Source organism: Phocoena sinus, chromosome 1 (assembly GCF_008692025.1).
Source record: "Phocoena sinus isolate mPhoSin1 chromosome 1, mPhoSin1.pri, whole genome shotgun sequence".
Classification (NCBI taxonomy): Eukaryota; Metazoa; Chordata; class Mammalia; order Artiodactyla; family Phocoenidae; genus Phocoena; species Phocoena sinus.
This window is the reverse complement of record NC_045763.1, coordinates 183,893,949-183,918,757: the sequence shown is the minus strand read 5'-3', so window position 1 is coordinate 183,918,757 and position 24,809 is coordinate 183,893,949. Positions and strand designations below refer to the sequence as shown.

Below are 24,809 nucleotides of genomic sequence, written 5' to 3'. Positions count from 1 at the left end.
GCAGCCAGGCTCTCGTCACTAAAAAAAAAAAAAAGTATAATATTTAACCCCCCTTCTTTCAGCCTTCTTTCTACTCTACTAATCCAGCTACTCCTGAAATCCTTTTAGGTTTTCCATCTGTGTCCAGCATCTCTCCTCTTATTCCCAGTAAAAACTGTACTATATTCCCATCACCCATAACTAACAACTGTTATCTTTTTTGTTACATTTGTTTCGGTTCTTTAAATGAATGAAGTGTTGGAGATAAGGTCAAGTTCCCTTTAAATACGAATCCCATTCCCTCCTCTGTCCTCACCTCACGGAGCCCATGTTCAGTTTGATATGTGCTTTTAAAATATCTTATATATATTTACATGTACTCATAATTAGTACGTTGCGTTGTTTCATGAGTGTATATATATATTTATATACATGGGTCCACACCTACCTATTGTTCTGTGATTTGCTTACTTTCACTGAACATTGTTTTTGAGATCTATCTATCTATCTCTATATATACACATCTATTGTACATACACACTTGTTTTTAATTGCCATCTGGTATTTTGTGATATGCATAATATCACATTTTATTAATTATTTCATTAGTGGATATGCAGATTGTTAAAATTTTTTCCCTAATATAAATAATGGTTGGGACTTCGCTGGTGGTCCAGTGGTTAGGACTCCGAGTTTCCAATGCAAGGGGCACGGGTTTGATTCCCGGTCGGGGAACTGAGATCCCGCATGCTGCGTGGCACTGCCAAAAAAAAAAAAAAAAAAAAAGTAATAATACTAATGCTTGTATTACTTTTCCCTAAGTCAGATAGAGGGAATCGTTTCCTTAGGTTTGATGTCTACATCTAGAATTGCTACCTTATGAATATACCCAATTTCACTTTTAAGAGATGGTACCAAATTGATGTTCAGCTCTTTCCCCGAGGTTCTCCAATGCTGGTCGAATTATTTTTATTTATTAAAACAAAGTTTTTTTCTTGTAATGAGAACTTTCAAGATCTAATCTCTTAGCGACTTTCAAACATGCAGGACAGTACTGTCAATGCTGTGCTGTACGTGGCATCCCTGGCAGACTTCTTAATTGTTGCTGATTTTAGGGGGGGACGTGGTTTTCTCTTGGGTTTTCTAGCTTCACTTCCATCCACTCTATTCCAAGGTGCTCCTGGTCAAACTCTATCGGGGGCCCTGCGCTCCTTCCAGGTCCAAGGGCAGCCAGGCCCCTGGGCAGCTGTTCCAGAGCGAGCCGCTCACCACGTTCCCAGTCTCAGCTTTTCCTTTTCTACCTCTGCAACTTGATCATGCTTTTCTGCGTTTCTTTATTGATTCAATAAATATTTATTGAGTCCGTTGCTTCCTGCCAGGTGCTGGGGGTATAAGGGCAAACAAGAAAGACAACATTTAGGCTGTGATGGAGCAGAGGGTGGGGAGGGGCAGAAAAGAAACCAGTAAAAATACGAACAAGATAACGTTTCATAGTTTTAAGTGCGTGAAGAAAGCAAAATGGAAGAAGGTCAGTGTGATTGTGTATGGTGTGTGCGTTGGGGGCGCGCTGTCGGGGGTCGCGGCCATACCCACCCAGGTGGGAGCCTTAGAAGGGCAGGTACTCAGGGAGGCGCTGTTCCTCCTAAGATGTGGCGTGAGCCTCACTCACGGGCCCAGGTGCACGGAAGCCCAGGGCTGCCCTCGGGGCTGGGTGCCTGGACAGGCTAGGAGGGTGGCAGCTGCCGGGAGAGGCAGCGCCCTTTCACGCGGTGATCCAACCCTCTGCATAGCCATCCCTGAGTGTGCTGGCCCAGAGGATCTTTCTGGATGTCCACAGCCCAGGATGGTGCCTCTCACGGCACTTTGCAAACTGCTTTGGGATCTTGGTGTCCGTTCTTCCCAAGAGCTAATGTGTGCTTTCATTTTGCCGTTTTGTGTCTACCTAGAATGAGTAGGTAGAGGGGGAAGAGGTACAATGAAGAGGAAGCCTGTCCTTTCTGATTTTCTGATGGAGTCACTTTGTGTTTTTTCTTTTCCTTTTTGGCCGCCTCATGCGGCATGTGGGATTTCTGTTCCCTGACCAGGGATGGAACCTGCGCCCCCTGCAGTGGAAGTGCAGAGTCTTAACCACTGGACCACCAGGGCAGTCCCTGGAGTCACTTTGGAATGAACTGAGTTTCAGTGAAACCAACTTTCCTTTGGTGGGTCCAAGCTGACGTTCAAATAAAGTGATAAATAAAAGAAATTTAATTTTCCTTAATAATTGGTAAGACCAGTTGTAGGTCTCAATGGGACTTTTCCCACCCCCCCCCCCCAGGGTGGTTCTCAGAATAACAATTAGTGATTTATACTTAACAGTAATCAACAATCTTGTTTTCGATGCTGTGTCCACTCTGAGGTTTAGCCTGTTATGAAGAAGTGATGGTGTGTTAACTGTAGTGGGGACCTTTCTCCAGCATCACCAGCTATGAAGATAACGTTGTGTAGAGAGAATGAAATACATTTTCCTACGAGTTAGGTCCCTCTATCTTCAGGACTATCTTTGAGTTGTGTGTTAGATTTCTCTTACAGATGAAAAAACTGAGCTTCACAGGGGTCGTTACTTGTCCCCAGGTTACAGAATTAGTGAACAAGTAAGCCTGCCTTTACATTTGGGGCTTCTGACCCAAATGGCTCTGTGAAGCGGCCATGCTTTAAATATTAACATAGCAAACACCAACCACTACTATTTCTAGACACAGCCTTTGTGCTCTTGACCACTGAGATACACTGCGGGTCGCTTCTTCCTTCTCGAACTCTCCTTTTCTTTGACCGTTTGTCAGACAGTGAGAGACAATGTATGCAGAAGGTGAGAGCACGGGCTCTGTCTGGAGCTCGACTGCCTGGGTCAAGGTCTTCCGTACCAGCTCACTGGCTGTGTGGGTAGGTTACTCATCACGTCTGTGGTTGGGTTTCCTTATTTTTAAGGTGGGGATAATAACAGTATCGACGTCCTTGGGTTCTTATAAGGATTAAAGGGGATAATACACAAAAGGCCTAGAAGGAGCCTTGAATCTGGGGAGCTCTCAGGCGATGTTTGCGTATCTCAGGTCTCAGCTCACACATCCAGGCTTCTCCTGGTGCAGGAGCCTCCCCCGGGCACCGGACACCCCTGCCCTCCGCCTGCACCCCACCTTCCTGCCACTTGGAGGTCCCCCCACCCCTGCACCTGGGGCTTGTCTGCTCCTTTGGGCCTTGGGCTCCAGGGCAGCACCTGGCTTGCAGCTGGCCCTCAGTGCGTGCTTGTTGAGTGGCTCTCTGTTTGCTGTGTTGGTTTCCCGTCCATAGGCCCTAGGAAATCCTGGTCCCTGAAACTCCATTCCCAAAGCTCCAGATATGATCCCGAATGACTCGTGAGTCTCCTCTTCTAGCCCTGACCCCTCTTTCCCCCTGTCTTTCCAGCTAACCATTAATAAAGCAAAATCCTGTAGGCCTCCCCAGCTCAGCCTGTTCTAAACCAAGCACCCCCACCCCACCCCGCCCCGCCCCACCCCGCCTTCTGTTTCAGGCCATCCCCAGCCTGGCTGACCACCACGTGGGTCTTCACCCACCCGTGGAGAAGCCTGGGAGAAAACCTGGACTCTTGCCTTCTCTGTCAGCCACGCAGGTGTGCCCGGGATGCAGGCTGGAGGTCTGGAGCCAGCTTTTGGCCGGCCTCCTGACTCCTGAGCTCACGCCCTGACCTCAGACATTCTTCTCCAGCCTCAGGGTCACGACCCCCAGTTTGGCCCCAGTAGTCGCAACAAATTTCCACCTGATGTCTCAGACCCTGTGCCTCTCACGCGGCCCCTTCTCCTCCACCCTGTGACAAGTCTTCAGTATCTTACTGACATACAACTTTAGTCCTATGACTCTGCTCTTAGAAACCATGGTTGGTTCCCTTTGCATCTTTTAGTCCAAACTCCGCATGTCGCGTGAAGCCCCTCCTCAGTCTTTTCCTTCTCTCCCCTCTCCTGCCCGGCTGCACCTCTGCCCTCAGGTCTCCTGCTAGACCAGGTGAAGAGGCGGGCGCAGCACGGGCCACGCGGGGCCTAGAGCACCCTCCCTCCCCTTTGCCTACTGACATCTTTTCGTCCTTCAACATTCAGCTCACAAGCCACATCCTCTGCGAAGCCTTTCAAAGAGGGCTCCCAGCAGCCCGTCTCACCAAGGCGCCGGGGGCCCATCATCTGGGGGAACCCGTTTCTCAATCAGAAGGGCAGTTCCCACAGCCCCCGGAGACAGAAGGTTGGACCAGGCCCAGGAGAACCACAGGAGATCGTTCCCTTTTGCCCCTCTCCGCCCCGTGAAGGGGCCGGGAAGGCCCTTCCCAGGCAGGGAGTTGTCGGCTTTCTCCGAGTCTGCCCAGGCTGGCCCGATGCCCAACGCAACCAGTGTTTGCCAAATGTATAAGGATGACACCAGACCAGAGAGCCTAAGATTTGAATGGATCCAACTCTCAGGTGTAAATTCCTCCAACCAACCAACCAACCAACAGACCAGTAGAAGCCCTTGGTTGAAATCTTGGCTTTATCACTAGAACAATTTGCTTCTCTTAGCCTCCGCTTCCTCGTCTGTAAAATGGGGATAAAACCTCCAGGGGTGGCTGAGAAGATTGTAGGAGCTAATGGAAGGATATTAGCCGGCGTGGGGCCTGGCTAAGGAGTCTTTGTTTCAGACAAAGATAATGTGTAGCTCATCGCTCTAAACAGGACCTGGGAGACAAGATCACGTCCTAAAATAACTTTTTAAAGTTAGAATTTCATTGGGAATTTTAAAAGTTAAGACAGTTAAGAATGTCACTAATATTTACAACAGCTTTCCCCTAAGAAGATGCATTCAGCTACATCTTAAAGTACTCTTTGACTTTTCACCATACAATTAGCAGTTGGGCTGGGGGTGGCGGGTGTGATCCACCGCTTGTTTTGCTGCACTTTTGTGTTTTATCAGCTCTGTTTGATCGCAGACGCAGCCGGGCATAGGGGTCACTTGGGCGAGTGTTTTAGAGATTCCTGGGCCCTACCCCACACCTACTGAATCACAGCAGGGAGCCGGAAGGGGACCGTAAATCTATATTTATAAAAACCTCCTTTGTGGTTTTGATCATCTGCGAGGTTTGGGAACCACTAACACATATGCCACTAGAAAAGCCTAGGGTTCAATGTTCTCGGCTTTATAGTCTGTGTAATTAAAAAAAAAAAAAAAAAAACTAGTTTATTTGCCTTTTCGTAAACAAGATTCGATCTCTCCAGGCCTGTTTTATCTTAACTGTTTATCCTGCTGGTGGAAAAAACTGGCTCCACTTCAACAATAGGAGAAGGAAAGGTGCAAACCTCACCGTCTTCCCAACATTTTTAGCACCAGGGGGCTATTTCCCCCGCGTCCTACTGGGGCAATTTAAATGCTAATGCAGTTAAGTCCAACAATTGTTTTAGCAATCAGATTAGAATTGTTTTTTATGAAAATCTTATTTCTCTTTTCTCCGTTCTGTATTTATTTTATTCTATTCTATTTTTTTTTTTGCTAGAGAGGCGTATGTTTCGATTCTTTGACATTTCAAACCTTAAATTAAAAAACAAAAGATCCCACCCTGATATCTTCTCAGCAGTATTTGCAAGAGGACAGGAAGGGATCCACCCTGTAAACCTGAGGTCTGCAGTTTAAATGTGCTTTGTCACCTGGTCTTTGCTGAGTCAAATGTTTTGCACCCAGGAAAAGTACTGCAGACAAACTGTGAGCTGGTATGTGGCTAATTTAAATGCCAGTAAGAAAACTGGAAAGGGCTGATGCATCGATACAGAGTAACTTAGTATTAACTTTAAAACTTGTCTTTGGAGATTTCTAACAGCCTGGTAAGTGCTCTTTCTGGCTGGTAATGTGTTGGTGAAATTCTTTAAATACTTCTTCCCGTTCTTAGAAAGGGAAAACAAATATAAATGGTATAGCAGTTGCTTTGTGTGGTTTAGAGAACAGGAGAAAATTCGTCTTGGCCATTATTCTGAAGTTTTGCATAATTAAGCTTCTTGAATTAGTTTGAAATAAGTAATCACAAACAAACAAAATATAGTAGTGAACCAGATATTGATAGCTGATGTCTAACTGTAGTTGAGCTTTTCGGAAGTCTGTTTTCCTATTTTGATCATGTAGTGGGAGAGCCCGTGAGCAGGTATGACTACAAATGTACTAACAGCGGAAGTGGCAGGAAGCTGCAGTTTCCTTCGAACCAGAAGGAAAGTTTATAGAACTCCTGATGGAAACGTGGACTACAGATGGAGATAAAAGTCGGAATAATTTGTATTTGTAAGTGCTATTTTATTTTCACACTCTAAAGGTGGTTCCTTTAAAGTTAGTATCTGGGACTAAAGAGAGTGCAAACATTCCAGGAAGTCAGAAATGTCTGTTCACCGGTATTAACCAACACCCTAAAGTCATTTCACAAGGTGGAAATTTACTATGGGGCCAGTTTACGTGGTCATCCTCCAGCGTGTTTGCGTCACGAGTTGGGAGCGGCCGCTGGTCTCTGCGTGGCTGAGCCCTGGTGACCAGTGTCCCTGAACCCATCTGTGAAGCGACACAGGCACTGCCCTGTGTGCCTGCTTCTTACGCCGGCCACGGTGCCAGGTGCCTCCACCGCCTTCTCCATCCCAGCCTCAGTCACCTACAGAGGTGCAACCTGTACATTTTTTTCCTGTTTTTTTTTTTTTTTTTGGCTGCACCCTGTGGCATGCGGGATCTCAGTTCCCCAACCAGGGATCGAACCCTTGCACCCTGCATTGGGAGCGTGGAGTCTTAACCACTGGACCACCAGGGAAGTCCCGAGCAGCTTGTACTTTTAATACCTTCAAGCCGAGTGTATGAAAACTCAGAGATTAAATCATACCCACTCAGAGACTAAATCTACCACCTCGCCGTGGTAGAGTGAGAGTTTGCACCTAGGCAGGACCCTAAGCCCTGATGTCCCCATGGAGAGCGCCTCTAGCTCGTAAACGTGACCACTCACCGGCCAGTAACGTTAAAATATGGGAAGAACGTCCTCAGTGGGTTGGAATCCTCGCTTTCTCTCAGTGAGAAATTTAGGGGGAAAGGGCAGAAGAGCTGCAAACAGCCACCTAGGAGGCCGGAGGGGCTCAGAGAAAGATTCTAACTCAGTGAGTTTTCTGCTCAGAACTAGTGTGTAATTCACAGGGCTGAAGACGTGAACTGGATTGAAAATCTGCTGTGTTTTTTTCCCAGCTTAGGTTCATGGCCATAATACAATGACTTGGCATTAAGAGAACAAACAAACAAAAACCCTAGGCTACCTGCCTTTCATTTGACTCCGTCTGGAACCGGAGGCAAGCAGATACTGCCACAGGCAGGGCAAGGACGCGGAGTGCCAGCGGTCAGGCGGGCGTGACGCGGTGCAGACGGGTGTCAGGCAGACACGGCTCTGAGTCTCAGTGGTTAGGAGCCTGGTGAGCTGGGACAGTTGATTTGACGCCTGTGAAATTTGGATGGTTTCTTCACAGGTCCTAGCGTGGGCTGGAGGAGACACGCAGCAAGGTGGATGTTCTCCTCTCACGTCCTCAGAGGCCCAGGTATGACCAGTCCCGAGACAGAGCATCCCGGGAGAGACTTGGAGGAGAGGGATGCTCTGAGGCAGGTGCCTGTATCTGAGTCCGTGGTCAGCTCAGGGCGGAGCTCCTTGAGAAGATGAGATGTGAGCAAAGAGCCGAAGTCGTGGCGTGAGTTACCCGTGCGGGGGTCTCGGTGGGAGAGGTTTCCAGGCAGAGGAAACGGCTGAGGCAAAACAGGAAATTACCTACTGGCAAGATTTAAGAAGAACAAGGGACGCAGTGTGGCTGGAACAGAGTGAGTGAGGCGGAACGTAGTAGAGGGTGAGGTCAGAGAGGCCAGGCAATCAGACTGTTCTCCAGGACTGTTACTACGAGGGCAATATGGAGTCTCTGCTGGGCTTTGAGCTGAGGAGGTGATGAGGTTTTCAAAAGATCACTCAGATGGCTTGTGCTGAGAATCAAGCCTGAAGCAGGGAGGCCCGTTAGGAGAGGAGCCGGGGCAGTAATCCTGGCAGGAGAGGGGGAGGGATCTGACCGGGGCTCGTGACAGCAGAGGGGGTGAGAAGTGATCAGGTCCTGGGTATGTTTTGAAGGTGGAGCCAGCGGGATTTCTCAGCGGCTAGACGTGGGATGTTTCAGGCATGAGCATCTGTGGGGATGGAGTGTGCCAACACGTGGAATGGGGAAGGAGATGTAGATGCAGGTCTGCGGGGAGACCAGGACTTCGTCTGTGTCCACGTTGAGATGCCCCCTGGGCATCCAGGTGGGAAGGGAGGGGTCTGTCTGGTGACACACATTTGGAAATTATCAACATATAAATGTTTAAAGCCTGGAGACTTAACAGAGACTGCTAAGGGGGTGTGGATAGAGAAGAGAAGGGGTCAAAGGGCTGGGCTTTGGGGCATGCCAACCCTGAGGGTCCTGGAAGAACAGTGGGGTCAGCAGAGGAGACTTGAGACGGGGCTCCCAGAGAGCTCGTGGGCAAGAGGAGGCGGGGAGACTGGACGTGAGGCTGGAGGACAGGCGTCCCCAACTTGCAGTGGATGTGGACGCTCAATGTAAGACTTTGGTTGTTTCTTTCAAGGTGATGGCGGCTGGGTGTACTGAGACCTTGCTCTCATTTGCCATGTGTGGGGCACTTCGCTAAGCACATGACATACCTTTAATCACTTAATCTTTATACATGCCCTGTAAGAAAGGGAGTGTCCTTATCTTCTGTAGTTGAGGGAACTGGCTCCGAGGGGTCAGAGATGTCACTCAAGGTTATCTTCCAGTAACTGCCCAGGTGGTCCTATTCCAGGGTCCCTCCTTTTAACCACTAGCCTGTCTTCTCCTGGGTCTGGCCCTTCTCAGCCAGGGGTCAGAGGGTCAGAAGCTGAGGCTTGCGTCCTTTGCCTGGAGACACCTAGCTTCACTCTGTCCCCCAGAGGAGGTGCTTTACAGGCAGAGGAAAGGGTGTCTAGGTGGACGGTGGCTTGATGGGATTTGCTTTGATGTACCGGTGCTGGCGGAAGCATCGTGGGGAGAGGGGATGAGGATGCTTGGGAGCTGGGGAGGGAGATGGATTTGGGGCAGGTCAGCTCAGCTCTTGAGGGACCTGAGGGCTGACAGAGCCGTGCAGCAGTCGGTGAAGGAAATGGGGTCGGCGGTCCGGGCGAGGGAAGCAATTCCAGATGTTCATCACCCACGTATATACACTTTTCTGAAATGGATGCCCTGAGAACAAGTCCGTCTCCCACTTTGCAGGAAAAGGGCACATCTCTTTGCCTGGCGTGTTCTGGGGCGTGTGTAAAAAAACCCCTGGGCTCCAGACAAAGGGGTGACGCATGAGGGCCTGGAGATGCTTCCTTGCAAGTCAGGTGGTTTGGGCTGCTTGCTTTTACCACGTTGTGGGGACTGAAATGTAATTTTTTTTTTTTTGGCTGCACCGCGCAGCCTGTGGGATCTTATTTCCCAGGGATCGAACCCGTGGCCCCTGCAGTGGAAGCACAGAGTCTTACCACTGGACTGCCAGGGAATTCCCTAAATGTGATTTTTGAGTAGAGATGACAAAGTGATTCTGGGGCTGTGACTTACACAGATTTCAAAGACATGACTAACAGTGATCCGAGTAGAATACTTCATTATTTCACTTATTATTATTATTTTGGCCGCACCATGTGGCTTGCGGGATCTTAGTTTCCCAACCAGGGACTGAACCGGAGCCCCGGCAGTGAAAACGCAGCGTCCTAACCACTGGACCGCCAGGGAATTCCTGCTTCACTTACTTATTTGAAAAGAGTTTCTCAGGGATCGTGTCTATAAAAAGAAAAGCAGTGATGCCAGGTTATGCCAAAATGTGTCATTGTAATAATGAGGCATCCACAGACCCATGAGCTAATCATTGGAAAATAAACCCAGTTCCTCTCATTAAGAGATGTATTTCCAATAAGATCTTACCTTTTATGTTTAATAATTGTCAAAGTTTGCAATATACTTATGATGATTTGATTAATTGGAATTTACTGCTGCTCAATCCAGAAGAATTTTTTGTGTGTACTTAATGAATTATGGTCACAGAAACTTTTTATTTATTTATTTTAAAAATATTTATTTATTTATTTTTGGCTGCGTTGGGTCTTGGTTGCTGCGCGCGGTCTTTCTCTAGTTGCGGCGAGCGGGGGCTACTCTTCGTTGTGGTGCGTGGGTTTCTCATTGCGGTGGCTTCTCTTGTTGCGGAGCACGGGCTCCAGGCGCGCGGGCTTCAGTAGTTGTGGCGCGTGGGCTCAGTAGTTGTGGCGCGTGGGCTCAGTAGTTGTGGTGCTCGTAAATTTTAGTTTTGAATTGTGTACACAGTCTGTGGATGAGATCCATGAAAAGGTTATCGATAAAAGATGTTGAAGCATAAAAATAAATTTGATTTAAAATCTGTAACACAAAACCTTGTAGAAGAATGTCTATAGCAGCATTATTCATAATAGCCAAAACATAGAAACAAGCCAAACGTCCACCAACTAATGAATGACTAAACAAAATGTGGTCTATCTGTCTAGTAGAATATTATTGGAAAATAAAAAGGGATAAGCATGGGGCTTCCCTGGTGGCGCAGTGGTTGGGAGTCCGCCTGCCGATGCAGGGGATGCGGGTTCGTGCCCCGGTCTGGGAGGATCCCACACGCCGCGGAGCGGCTGGGCCCGTGAGCCATGGCCGCTGAGCCTGCGCGTCCGGAGCCTGTGCTCCGCGATGGGAGAGGCCACAACAGTGAGAGGCCCGCGTACCGCAAAAAAAAAAAAAAAAAAAGGAATAAGCATGGATCATGCTACAACAAGGATGAGTCTTGGAAATGTTATGCTACATGAAAGAAGCCAGTCACAAAAGACCACGTATTGTATAATCGCATGTGCATGAAATGTCCAGAGTAAGCAAACCTATAGACAGAAAATAGATTAGTGGTTGCTCAGGACTGTGGCAGGGACCGGGGGATGGGGAGTGACTGCCAATGGGGACGGGATTTCTTTGGGGGTAATGCAAGTGTTTTAAAAGTGACTGTGGTGATAGATGCCCAACTCTGATTATGCTAACAGCCATGCAGTTGTACACTTCAAATGGATCATTGTATAATATGTGACTGATCTGTCAATAAAACTGTTAAAAAAAACCTGTGGGGTAAGTGGAGTGGAAATGGAAGTTAAAGCAGGAAAAAAGAATGATGTGCCATTTCTAGCTTTACTAAAAAGATTTGTGCAAAACACAATTAACAAGATGCTTTGCAGCCATTTAAACTTGGGTTAACACAATGTGATGTCAAAAGTAGACATCGCCTAGGGGCGTGCAGTTTGTATTTTAGGGGATTCGCGAGGGAAAGAGCTTGAAGCCCAATGGATTAGATCTCCTAAAGACAATGGCTAGATTGAGTGAGACCAAAGACTGAAGAAGGAGAATTAGAAATACCAGCCTTGGGAATTCCCTGGCGGTCCAGCTGTTAGGACTCGGTGCTTTCACTACTGGAGCCAGGGTTCAATACCTGGCTGGGGAAATAAGATCCCACAAACGACGCATGCAGGAGAAACTAAGAGGGGGGAGCAGAGTGGGGGGGCAGTTTCCAGGTGGAGGGGGTGTCAGACGTCCCTTGGGATTATTCTGGCCAAAGATGCAAAGCCATCCTCGGGGACCAGTCGGCAATGAGGTCATCGACCTGGCACCATGTGTTTTAATAAACTAGTTGCAGTCCAGTGCAGAGCTGGTGGCTGGAAGCAGAGTTTAGGGAGGTCAGAGGAGGTAGAAAGATGGAGGAAGTGAAGACCTCGACCTCGGACCTTGCTCTTCAGAAGTTGGAACAGATAACGCGGCAGAAATTTGGTAACTGGGGAGAAGTGGGGTAAAGGTAGTTAGTTGTTGCTAGTCTAAGGATGCAATCAATTTGAGCATGTTTGCGGATGGAAGGTGAGAAGCTGGTGAGAGAGAGTGAAGTGGAGGAGAGACGTTCATCCCCGCAATGTGCAGGGCGTCCTGCAGATCAGCCAGGTGGAGAGGACGCCTCCCGTGACCGCAGAGCTCCCAGCAGCTGGGGCGCCATGGCTCTAAGGGAGTCCCGTGGGAATCTCCCTGTTCTCCGCTACTTCAGACGCCCCACTTCCCAAATGGCCTATCTCCACACAGCCCACGTTCAATGGGCGGGTGTTTAGGCTACGACAGGATGCGGATGGGGCGCGAGGAGTGATACGCTTGCTCGGCAGTCTTGAATTTGACTGCGGGTAAGAGCTGTTCCTCAGTATCTTGGGTTGGAGGGAACAGAAGTGCTCAGTTGAACACTTCTACTCACTTATCTCATTTGAAGGATGCTGGAAGTTAGAAGCGGATCCACCTCCAGTGCTAAAGGCAATGGTCCAAGGGTGGAGGCATGGGAGCTGCCCTCGTCCAAGCTCGCCCCCCCCATCCCCCAACCCTCCGGCCACATGGATCGTGGTCCAGTGCGCAGCCCGAGACTAGGCGTCCTGTGAAGACACCCAGGGCCCCCCGCGGTGCTGCTTTGTCCCTCCAGTTCACTTGACCCTCTTGCAGCATTTTTACACTCTTAGAAAATGCTCTCGACAATAACTGCCCCAACAAGAGAGAAGAAAGGAGGTGTCTGTTTAGTAACAGGAAGAGAGAGGCGCGGTCGGGAGGAAGCATCTCGCTTTAGTATCCGCGGCAGCGCGAGGAAAGAGACCGAGCAAAGGGAATCTCTTGTCACTCACGTATCTGGAGCCGCACGGCCCATTCGAAGGTCACATTGCACGTGGCAAGGTCATGGCAAGGAGACCGATGTCCTCCCCGTACGTCCCCTGAATCTTCTCTATTCTCTTTCCACGGTTTTGTGTTAATGCTTGGAGAATTGAAGACTGTGTTGTAAGGTGGCCAGGGAATGATGTGGTCCCAGGCAGATGTATTTGAAGCCCCTTGGCAGTCCGTGAACAGTCTTCCAGGCTCTACTTGGGTGTAATCATGCTAGTAGTAATGGTAACAATTATTAGCAGGAGAAATGATTTATCTTTGGTTTTTTGTTTGTTTTTTTTAAATATTTATTTATTTATTTGTTTGTTTGCATCAGATCTTAGTTGAGGCACGTGGGATCTTTAGTTGCGGCGTGTGGGCTCTAGGACCCACCGGCTTAGTTGCCCCGCGGCATGTGGGATCTTAGTTTCCCTACCAGGGATTGAACCTGCGTCCCCTGCATTTGGAAGGCAGATTCTTAACCACTGGACCACCAGGGAAGTCCCTTATCTTTGTTTTTGAATTTATACTTAGTGTTGTCATCGTTATCGTTACAGTGTTTTGTCGCTGGATATTAAGTTCCCTCTGTGTGTTAGGAGCCTTGAGAACACAAAGATAAATTGTACACGGCCTCTCTAAACAGCAGTCCTTATCCAGGCGGCCATGGATCCTTGTCCTTGGTTGGAATTCAGGGGCTTTGTGAACTTGGATGCAGAAAAGATTACATGTTCAGTAACGTCCAGCTGCGATGTCATAGTTCCTTCAGAGATGAATGGTGATGGAAAACCACCGTAGTGTCAGCTGTCCCTGTGACTGTCACCGGGAGATTACACGTATTTTCATGTCGCATTAGAGCTATTTGCAGTTCTCTTGAAATATTGTTCATACGTATCACTACTTTGAAATAATGGTAGTTATTTGACCTACCACTAGACCTTGGCATTGAATAAAAAGGCACATATGTTATGTATTACATCAAATATGTATTTTAATGTTTTGATAACTAGTTCGTAATCAACTTTCTGCATATGCCTGTGTATTTTACCTGATTCTTTTTTTTTTTTCTTTTTCTGGCCGAACCCTGAGGCTTGTGGGATGTCAGTTCCCCGACCAGAGATTGAACCCAGGCCCTTGGCAGTGAGAGTGACGAGTCCTAACCACTCGAGCACCAGGGAACTCCCTTTACTTGATTCTGAAGAGGTTTCACAAGGCTGCCGAGGGAAACCAGGGCACAGAAAAGGTTAACAACCCCTTTAGGTGTACAGTCTGGGGCGGCGGCTAGGGGGACCAGAAGCCTGAACAGATAAAGTCGTAAGAAGCGGCGAGTAGCGGTGAGAAAAATACCCAGGAGCCACGGGCACCCGAGGAGGGACTGTGCTCAGCCTCAGGGGCCCCTTCTGGAGAGCTCTGAGCGGCACCTGGAAGGAGGAGTTAAGAGGAGAGAGACACAGGAGGTCGTTTCCAGGGAGGGAGCAGATCGGGTGCGGGGGCTCTGGAGAAGCGAGGAGTACTGAGGCTAAGTGCTGAGTACTGTGCTGAGTCCTGGAGGCTACGGAATGACCCAGAGACAGCCGAGGGGGTCGGTAAGCTCACTTTTTAAAACAAATTAATTAATTTATTTATTTATTTTTGGCCGCTTTGGGTCTTCGTTGCGGTGCATGGGCTTCTCATTGCAGTGGCTTCTCTCGTTGCGGAGCACGGGCTCTAGACGCGCGGGCTTCAGTAGTTGTGGCTCGCGGGCTCAGTAGTTGTGGCATGTGGGCTCCAGAGTGCAGGCTCAGTAGTCGTGGCTCACGAGCTTAGCTGCTCTGCGGCATGTGGGATCTTCCCGGACCAGGGCTCGAACCCGTGTCCCCTGCGTTGGCAGGCGGATTCTTAACCATGGCTCCACCAGGGAAGTCCTAAGCTCACCTTTAGAACCATTTTTAATGGGGCAGGGTGGACAGCGTACTTTTCTTGGAGAAATTCAATGGCATAATAACATTTTTCAGAACAGCATCACTGACGTGTAATTCACGTGCAATCAATGCACATATGTGGTAAGCTGTATCCACGTGAAAACATCACAGTCAAGGTAAGGAATGCCTCCATCATGCCTCCCCCCACAGAGTGTCCTGCAGCCCCTCCGGCCTCCCATCCCCAGCACTTGCTCATCCACTTGTGTCATGGAGACCTGTCTGCTTTTCTAGAGTTTTATGTGAGGGACTCAACCCACATCCTCTTTCTGGCCTGGCTTCTTGCACTCTGTGTAACACGTTTGAGATTCAGCCAGGCTGTTATAAATCACCAGTTCATTCCTTCTTGCCGCCGAGTAATTTGTGTGCTTTAAAAAAGGGAAAAACCGGGGCTTCCCTGGTGGCGCAGTGGTTGGGAGTCTGCCTGCCGATGCGGGGGACGCGGGTTCTGTGCCCCGGTCCGGGAAGATCCCACATGCCGCGGCGCGGCTGGGCCCGTGAGCCGTGGCCGCTGATCCTGCGCGTCCGGAGCCTGTGCTCTGCAGCGGGAGAGGCCACAACAGTGAGAGGCCCGCAAAAAAAACGAACAAACAAACAAAAAAACCCAAAGCCTGGTTTTCATAACAAAATGTAAAAAGGGAGCAAGTTTCCTAATCCTTATCAAATGGGAACGTGGGTTTAAGATTATTGAGAAACGCCACACTGGAGTGTGGCCAGAGTGCATTTCAGCCCTGGGTTCTCTTACCACCATTGCTAAATTTGAGCACATTTGGAAATATTTTAGACCTGCAAGCAGGCAGCCCCGCAGGACGTGGAAACGAGCACTCAGCTGTCTCTGCAACCACAGGCTCTCTGATGGAGGATTAGTGAAGAAAGTGCCTGATGGAGTGTCTAAGAAGCATTCCGTGTGTCTTCTGCTGTCCTCACACCCCCCTCATTCGGTAGATAAGGGGCGAGAGCTGTATTCCGTGTTGCACAAATAGGAAATGAGGTTCAGTGAGCGCGTGAGGATTGTTACTCAAGACAGAAGCGAGTTAGGGGCTGACTGGGCTGCCTGCTCCCCAATCCCAGCCTTGCTGGAGGCTCGGCTTGGCTGACGTTGGAAAGAAAAGCGCAATCATTTCACTTTCACTTTTGTTCTTGTTGGAGCTGTGATGGGATCTTTAAACTGGACGAGTTAAGGTTTTCTTTTCCCCCTTTCTTCTTAAAACTTTCCCCTTTCCACTGGGTTAGGGCTGGCATGTGTCGAGGATTCCACAGCCCAGTGTCTGTGTGGAGTGAGGCTCTTTTCCAGACATCAGGGGGTTGCCGCGCTGGGTAAATCCTGGAGGGTTCCCTGGAGTGAGTAGGACGGAAGGACCAAATGAGAATCAAACGGTGTGTCTTACCCTCTTCTGGGTCATGGAAGATTTGAGAATCTGGTGAAATCGTGGGTCCTCTTTCCCAGAAGAATGCACAGACGTGCACACACATGATTTTGCAACGATTTCAGTGTTTAGACTCCCTAGAGCTGGTCTGTAGGAATGACCTCGGGGTGAGTAGTTTTGGCCTGAAGCGAAATAGTCATGCCTTCAGGGAAACACAAAGCCATAGTCACTGATGAGACAGCGATTACAGATAAAGGCTGGGTGGGACTGGTGGGTTGGGTAGCGTTTGGATAGACAGTCCTCTCTATCAAATAGGACTAACACCACCCCCACCCCCAACTAATACCCAGTTGGGGTGGGGCGTTAGTCTCTGGGAGGCACGATTCCAGGCAGAGGGGTGCGTCTCGGGGTGGGTGGGTGGGGGACAGTGGAAGTAGGAAAGCTCCAGGGAGCCGACATGCCCAGTTTGACTGGAGGAAGACTATGGAATTGTCAGAAACAACAATAGAAAAGGAGGGAGAGGTCATACTGTGGGTGAACTTGAAAGCAAGGTGAGTACTTCTCCCCCCTCCCCCGACTCCCCGTAAAATATTCTGTAATTCCTTTTATTTATTTATTTATTTATTTAACATCTTCATTGGAGTATAATTGCTTTACCATGTCTTTTATTTATTTATTTATTTTTCAGGTGGAGGTTTGGGGTGTATATAGGTGTATGATACATATTTATTGTCACAAATTAAGGATGTTGACAAAAATCAGAAATTCTCGTATACTATAATCTGATCTCTGTTAAGAGCTGACGTAGTCTGTTCTAGTCTGCGAACATTCTTAGCCCTCTCCCAGCTCCAAGCCGCCACCCCAGACAGAAAATAAATCCTGTGAATTTACCACAATTTAGATAACTCGTCTGTTGGTGTTCTTCACGTTTATTTAAGGCTCAACATTATATCCAAGGATTTTTTTTTTTTTTTTTTTTTTTTGCAGTACGCGGGCCTCTCACTGTTGTGGCCTCTCCCGTTGCGGAGCACAGGCTCCGGACACGCAGGCTCAGTGTCCATGGCTCACGGGCCCAGCCGCTCTGCGGCACGTGAGATCTTCCCGGACCAGGGCACGAACCCGTGTCCCCTGCATCGGCAGGCGGACTCTCAACCACTGCGTCACCAGGGAAGCCCCCAGATATCTCTTAATTTTTAAAACATTTACTATTTCTTAGGATAGATGCTTAGAGGGGGAATTATTGGGTCAGTGTATATAAACTTCTGTAGAAGCCTGAGTCAGTAGCTTTTTGGAGCGTTGGCTACCTGCTATTGGATTTTGTTCTGTTTATTTTGCTTATTTACTTTTTTCCTCTTGGTGTCCTGTGTCTGCTCCTTAGCCCATTTCTTAAATACTGGAGCCCCGCAGACGCCCGCCGCTCCTGGGCCTTTACACTGATCCATTCTCTTCCTGATTTTCCTTGATGACCAGGCAGCCTGAGTTGAGTGCCTGTCGTGCACCAAGCATTGGGTTTAACAATATTACACATAACTTTCAACACACCCCTGTTGCATAAGGATTCGTATCTTCCTTTCACAGATGTGGACTCAAAGCCGAAAGCTGCTTTCCCAAGGGGACGTCTCTGGGTCCGTCTCCCCAGGTCTGCATCTGTAGCTTCCCTCTCTCTACCCAGCTCCAGGGCAGCCATCGCGTCACCAGCACAGATTCCACTTGGGGTTTCCATTGACACCAAACTGAGTCTGTCCACACTCACCTAACAACTCCGACCACCAGCCTGCCCCCATGACATCACTGAGCCCATAGGTCACCCTTGATGATGTCTTTACTCTCCTGATTCACCCCACCCGGCTTTGTGCCTACGTTTGGTGTTGGTCCCCATCCTGCAGCCTCGAGGAGATACCCCTATCTGAAGGCATCCCCCGCCTGGTCTGTCAGTGTGGGATCCCAGCTAGGTCTCTCTGCTTCTCTGTCCTGTAAACTCTCACCCCAGTTTCTCAGCTAACTCCGGGGTGTCAGGACCGGGAGGTCTTAGTCTCTTCTCTTCCCCTCTCTCCCCACCACCTCCAGTGATGACCAGATTGTATTCTCATCTGATTCCTATTTGCTTTCCCATTTCCCCCGAGTAAGGATTTTGAGGGCGGAGCCTGACCCGCTCAATAATCTTCGTGTTCCTGTGGACTTGACAGGTGGTGTTGTCCCCGAGCTTCCGTGTGTTTAGTAGGATCGCTGCTCTGTCTGCCACGCGGAGCAAGTGGGCTTGAGGCTTTGTATCTCTGACGTTATAAGAATGTACCGCGTTAAGTCCGTGAGTTAGAATTCGTTTCTATATAGTGTTCTGAATTGTTAAACTGTTGCCCCATTGTAATCAGATAGCTTTTGCTAGGAACACAATCTCACCCCCTTTTCCCCAGTTTAGTGGCTTCAAACAATCAAGTCTCTAGCTTGTGATTCTGAGGTCAGACTGTTCTGGTCTGGGCAACCCAGCTGATTTCTTCTGGGCGGGCGGCTGATCTAGAGCCAGCAGTGGGTTAGATGGTGGCCAGATAACCCAGGAGGGCCCTGCTGACGTGCCTGGCAATAGGCATGTGTCTCTCCTCCAGCAGGCTAGCTTGGGCTCATTCACATGGTGGTGTTAGGGCCCCAGGTGCAGTAACCACCCGCCCCAAGGAGTGGAGGGGATTAAAGCCACTGCTTGCATCACATTTGCTTCAAAAGTCACAGGACCAACAGTGATGCTAAGGGATGGGGAAAGAGACTCTGCCTTTTGATGGGAAGAACCTTGCTATGATTGCAAGAATATGGATGTAGGGAAAAGAATTTGTGGTCATTTTTACAAACTACCTCACTGGTAATGGAATTCCGCAGTATCTGATCGATAGTAGGCACTTACCAGAAATCTGGATTTTTGGATAAATTATTGGCCACTTATACACATGTATACGTATTATATTTATTTTGCAAATAGGGTCAAAGCACGCGTAGAAAAAAACTGACCTTCTCTTTCCAGGTCATCTTATTTTTGGATCTTTGATATTAGTGTTATGTAGAGCTCAGCTATTGCAGAGCTGTTAATAAAATGTCAACATCAGTACCTCAAATGCATTTTTGGAAAAGGGAGTTCTTGAAGAATACTGAATTCAATGTTGAACTGAATTAATTAAAACAGATGACCAAAGCCTGGGGTGCATAAAAAGCTACAGAGGTTTGGTTTGCATTTTAAGAATACCTCATGCACGAAGCCTCTCCATATCTTCATGCTTCATTGTCACTTCTAAGGAAAACATCTACCGACTAGAATTACTTCATTTTTCTGAAGTTGTTTGCTTTTTGTTGGTGGGGTTACAATTCAAGCTGCCTAACTTGATTTTACAGATAAGCAGCTGGATTTGGATGACAAAGCAGTGGCTGAAATAAGGAGTCAGGTGGACGGTGTTTATCATTTTTGCATGCCTCCCTTCCTTCCCTCCTTCCTTTGGAGCCTAGATTGTTAACATGGGTTCTTTTTTTTTTTAAAAAAAGTTTATTTATTTATTTTTGGCTGCTTTGGGTATTCGTTGCTGCACGCGGGCTTTCTCTAGTTGCGGTGAGAGGGGGCTACTCTTCGTTGCGGTGCATGGGCTTCTCATTGCAGTGGCTTCTCTAGTTGCAGACCACAGGCTCTAGGCACACGGGCTTCAGTAGTTGTGGCACACACACACAGGCTCAGTAGTTGTGGCTCGCAGGCTCTAGAGCGCAGGCTCAGTAGTTGTGGCACACGGGCTTAGTTGCTCCGCGGCATGTGGGATCTTCCCACAGCAGGGCTTGAACCTGTGTCCCCTGCACTGGCAGGCGGATTCTTAACCACTGCGCCACCAGGGAAATCCTTAACATTGGTTCTTCATTCAGGAATGACACGGCAAGCAAGCAACACTGGTACTTTTATCCAGGACATATGCCCAGGTGTTTCCCTGAAGATTCTCACTCCTTAGGTCTTAGATGGGGCCCAGACATTTGTATTTTGAAAAAGCACACGTGATCTGAGAGGTACCCCTGCTTTATAAAATGTTAGTGTTCATGTGGGTGCAATAATGTGTTTTAGTTAACTTGGGATGGCAGGAGTTGCTGCCTCTTTTACTTCTTAGGCTAGACGGGTGTGGTCTATGATTAGACATCATAATTACAAAAGCAATGCCTACTCTAGAAAATGTAGACAACACAGAAGATCAACTAGAAGCAAAGAAAATACCGACAATCTTCCCCGCCCAGAGGTGACTGCTGTTAACATTTTCATGAAAATCCTTTCACTTTTTTCTGGAAAGCACACCACAAATGATCATACTCTTGTATGAACTGCTTTTTTCATTTAATATATCCTGATCATATTTTCAAGTTATTAACTAATCTTCCATGTTTTTTTAAAATAAATTTATTTATTTTATTTATTTATTTTTGGCTGCGTTGGGTCTTCGTTGCTGCGCACGGGCTTTCTCTAGTTGCGGTGAGCGGGGGCTAGTCTTGGTTGCAGTGAGTGGGCTTCTCACCGCGGTGGCTTCTCTTGTTGCGGAGCATGGGCTCTAGGCACGTGGGCTTCAGTAGTTATGGTGTGTGGGCTCAGTAGTTGTGGCATGCAGGCTCTAGAGCGCAGGCTCAGTAGTTGTGGCGCACGGGCTTCGTTGCTCCGCAGCGTGTGGGATCTTCCAGACCAGGGATCGAACCCGTGTCCCCTGCAGTGGCAGGCAGATTCTTAACCAGTGCGCCACCAGGGAAGCCCTTCCATGTTTTTTTAAACAGCTCAAGGGTATCTATTGTACATGCTTTATATTATTTGAGTAATATCCTATTCCTGGTGCAGGGATGTTGTTCTTTAGGAGTTGATTGTCTAGTACAAGAACACATGAGAAAAAGTATAACACAATTTAGGAATCACTATAAAGAGTACCTTGCTTAAGGGGACTTCCCTGGCGGTCCAGTGGTTAAGACTGCCCTTCCAATGCAGGGGACGTGGGTTCAATCCCTGGTCGGGGAACTAAGATCCCACATGCTGCGAGTTGTGTCCAAAAAAACCCCCCAAAAACCTTGTTTAAGACAATCAAGTGAGCTTGGCAAACATTGGCTCATCCAGGTTTATTCCGTGCCACTTCCTGGTGGACCTGCATTTCATAATTAATAACCACTAATACTAACACCATTTACTGAATTTCAGTTACTTAGCAGGTACTGTGCCAGGCACTTTATATAAATTATCTAAAGTTTACAAGCATGATGCAAGATAAGTTAATTTTAAAAATAAATTTTATTGAGACCTAATTCACAACGATTGTAATTCACCCTTTGAAGGTGTACAACTCAGCGGTTTGTAGTATATTCACAGGACTGCGTGACCATCACCACAATCATTTTGAGAAGACATTTATTACCCCACCAAGGAACTCCGGACCCGCCCATCAGCAGCCTGTCACCGTTCCTTCACAACTCACCCAACCCGAGGCAACCACTCGTGCCCATTCTGAACATTTCATATAAATGGGATCATACGGGATGTGGTCTTTTGTGACTGACATCTTTCACGTAATACAATCTGAAGGTTCATCCATGTCACAGCAAGTATCAGTACCCCATACTTTTTATGGCCAAATAATATCCAGTTGCACGTGTATAGCACGTTTTATTTATCCATTCATCAGTGGATGGACATCTGAGTTGTTTCCACTTTAGGGCTGTTATAAATAATGCTTCTGTGAACATCTGTGTCCAGGTTTCTGTGTGATTTTGTGTTTTCACGTCTCTTGGATGGATCCCCAGGAAAGGAATTGCTGGGTCGTACATTAACTCTCTTCTTTTGAGGAACTCCCAGACTATTTTCCGAAGTGGCCACACCGTTTTACATTCCCATCAGCTGTCTAAGATTTCTGATTTGTTCACATCCTCGCCAACACTTGTCAGTATATGTCATTCTGATTATCGCCAAAGGTAGGTTCTGTTATCCCTACTTTTCCACTGAAGGTACCCAGGGCCTAAGCAGTTGCCAGACCATAGACAGGTACCTGGTACCCTCAGACCCCAGAGCTCGTCTGCCTGCAACCCGCAGCTCTCTGACTCAACTTATCTTGTAATAATGGAAAGAGGAAAACATGGAAATTCATTTTTTTCTCAGATAGTTCAGTATTTTTTTTTTCCTGAATTAGTTGGCAATTGAACATTTTGTATGATGGATTTTTGTAAATGACTGGTATTCCTTCTATTAAATGTATATGTCTGATTTAATTCTACTACCTCTTACAACAAGATTTATGTCCAGGTTTGTATAGAGTACAGGTGATCAAGTGTGGTAAGGCAACCACGGAAATGTCCCTCAATTTTAGAATTTCTTAACTGTAAAATGGTAATTCTTAGCCAGAAAAAAAGTGGATAAACAGACAGAAACTCAGGTGGGGATGTTTGTTCTGGGGCTCACGTCATGACAGCTCTTCAGATTTATCCTTACATCTTTAAACATTTACATGCAGACACATTAGCCCAGCCCCAGACCAGGTAAGTTGGAATCTTCACCGTTGGCTCTGGGGTGTCTGCATTTCCAGAAGCTCCCAGGGTGATTCTGAGGCTCAGCTAAGGTTGAGAACCAGTGGTTTATATGAACAAAATGATTTGCAGAACTGCAATGTTTTTGAGAAAAGTGACTGGCGGGCCCGGTTGGGCACATCCGGTGTGAACGTTCTCTGTGTTTCTGTTGCCGAGGGTGGGAAGGGTACTGGGGATGGGGGGTATCAGGGTGGCTTTGGCAGCTGGGAGAGGGCAGCGTGGGTAAAGTGGAAAGGGGATCGAGTAAAGCAGCATCTGTTTTCAAGTCATGGTGAAGCTCCCTGATAAGGAAATGGTATTCGTGTGCTGTGACATCATGCCTCTCCCAACTTGTTACTTTTTTCTCATATTTTGCAACAGAACACAGCCATGGTTTCATGTCTTCTAGCTTTGCGTGCATTGCATAGTGTACAGGCCAGGCCTGAAGCAGTCTCCCTTTTGTTTACCTACACCATGTAATTTTGTGCACAGAACAGAACTTAGAGCACACCTAGCGTGACTCCATCATTACGAACGTGAAGAAACCAAGGCCTGGAACACTAAGGTTCCGGGTCTCACGTAGCAAGGCAAGGACTAGAAATGGCCGTCCTTGGCTAGAGGCTCTTCCGTCTCCACCGTAGTTTGTGGTCAGCCCACTGCTATATATGCAGACCCTTTCAACCCATTTCCTCTTTTTATTACATGAAGCTCTGGCAAACAAGTCTTCCATCATTCAGATGTTTTTTTCAAAAATTCTCTTTTTAGTTTGTTTCTGATATTTAAGAATGGCCCTGGGGTCATTTTTCCGATACCCTTCATTATCCCTCCCCCCCGCCCCCAGTTTTATCGAGCTATAATTAACATATAACATTGTATTAGCTTAAGTTGTACCCCACTTGTTGTGAAAAATTTCAAATCTAGAGAAAAGTTGAACAAATAATACAATGAACGTCAGTATTCTTTTTATCTAGACCGAGCAATTGTTAACATTTTGGCACGTTACCTTTCTTTTCTTTGTTTTGTAATTAATTTTTATTGGAGTAGAGTTGATTTACAATGTTGTGTTAGTTTCTGCTGTACAGCAAAGTGAATCAGTTATACATATACATATGTCCACTCTTTTTTAGATCCTTTTCCCATAGAGGCCATTACAGAGCACTGAGTAGAGTTCCCTGTGCTGTCTCTGAATCTGTCTTTTCTAAACCATTCGAAAGTAAGCCGCAGACATCATGACACTTACATTTTAGTAACTCCTAAAAATGAGCATAATTTTCCACATAACCATAATATAATCATCCCACTAAAGAATCTAACATTGATACAATACTATGATTTCCCCCAGTTTTCCTGTTAATGCTCTTCATGGCTTAAAAAAAAAAATCCAGGGCTTCCCTGGTGGCGCAGTGGTTGAGAGTCCGCCTGCCGATGCAGGGGACACGGGTTCGTGCCCCGGTCCGGAAGGATCCCACGTGCCGCGGAGCGGCTGGGCCCGTGAGCCGTGGCCGCTGAGCCTGCGCGTCCGGAGCCTGTGCTCCGCAACGGGAGAGGCCACAGCAGTGAGAGGCCCGCGTACCGCAAAAAAAAAAAAAAAAAAAAAATCCAGGATGTAACTGAAGTTTAGGCATTGCATCTGGTTGCCGTGCATTTAGTCTCCTTTAATCAAGAACACCCCTCCCCTGCCTTTATTTTGGACCTCGGATATTGTCAGTTTTGAAAAATCCAGATCAGTTATTCTGCAGAATATGCCTTGATCTGGCTGCGGCCAGGTCCTCGTGGGTAGAGTCAGGGGGACAGTTGACATCCTACACGGGTGATGTGGGTCTTCTCTGAGCAACACGTCAGGTGATGTCAGTGCAAGACCTGGTCACCTGGCCCAGAGGTGCCCACCAGGCTTCTTCGCTGGCCAGGGAGCGGCCTCCTTCGTAACTAATAAGTAATCTGTTGGATGATCGTAGAGTTTGTGTGATTATCCTTTCTTCCGGGGACCTTTCACCCCGTGGCTTTAGCATCTAAGCCGATCCTTGCCCGAGTCAATTGTTCCAGTGGTGGTTTTCCAATAGATCTACATTTATTTGTTGGTGACCCGTGACTGTATAACCAAGTAAAGATAATTCAGGAATTATCTGAACCTGGGACTTTTACCTTATTTGAAAAAAGGGTCTTTG

General features: G+C 47.6%; 1 long non-coding RNA gene across 3 annotated transcripts in view; it reads left to right on the top strand.

Moving 5' to 3' along the window:
- The first annotated feature begins 5,708 nt into the window (after positions 1 to 5,708).
- Positions 5,709 to 24,809, top strand: part of LOC116750890 — a 35,392-nt gene continuing 16,291 nt past the window's right edge. For 2 of the 3 annotated variants that reach the window (XR_004349142.1, XR_004349141.1), the window contains exons 1-3: positions 5,709 to 5,849; positions 6,145 to 6,297; positions 7,506 to 7,574. This is a non-coding gene — a long non-coding RNA (uncharacterized LOC116750890). Of the gene's footprint in view, positions 5,850 to 6,144; positions 6,298 to 7,505; positions 7,722 to 24,809 lie in introns of all 3 variants that reach the window. The other variant, XR_004349140.1, reaches the window with a different exon arrangement.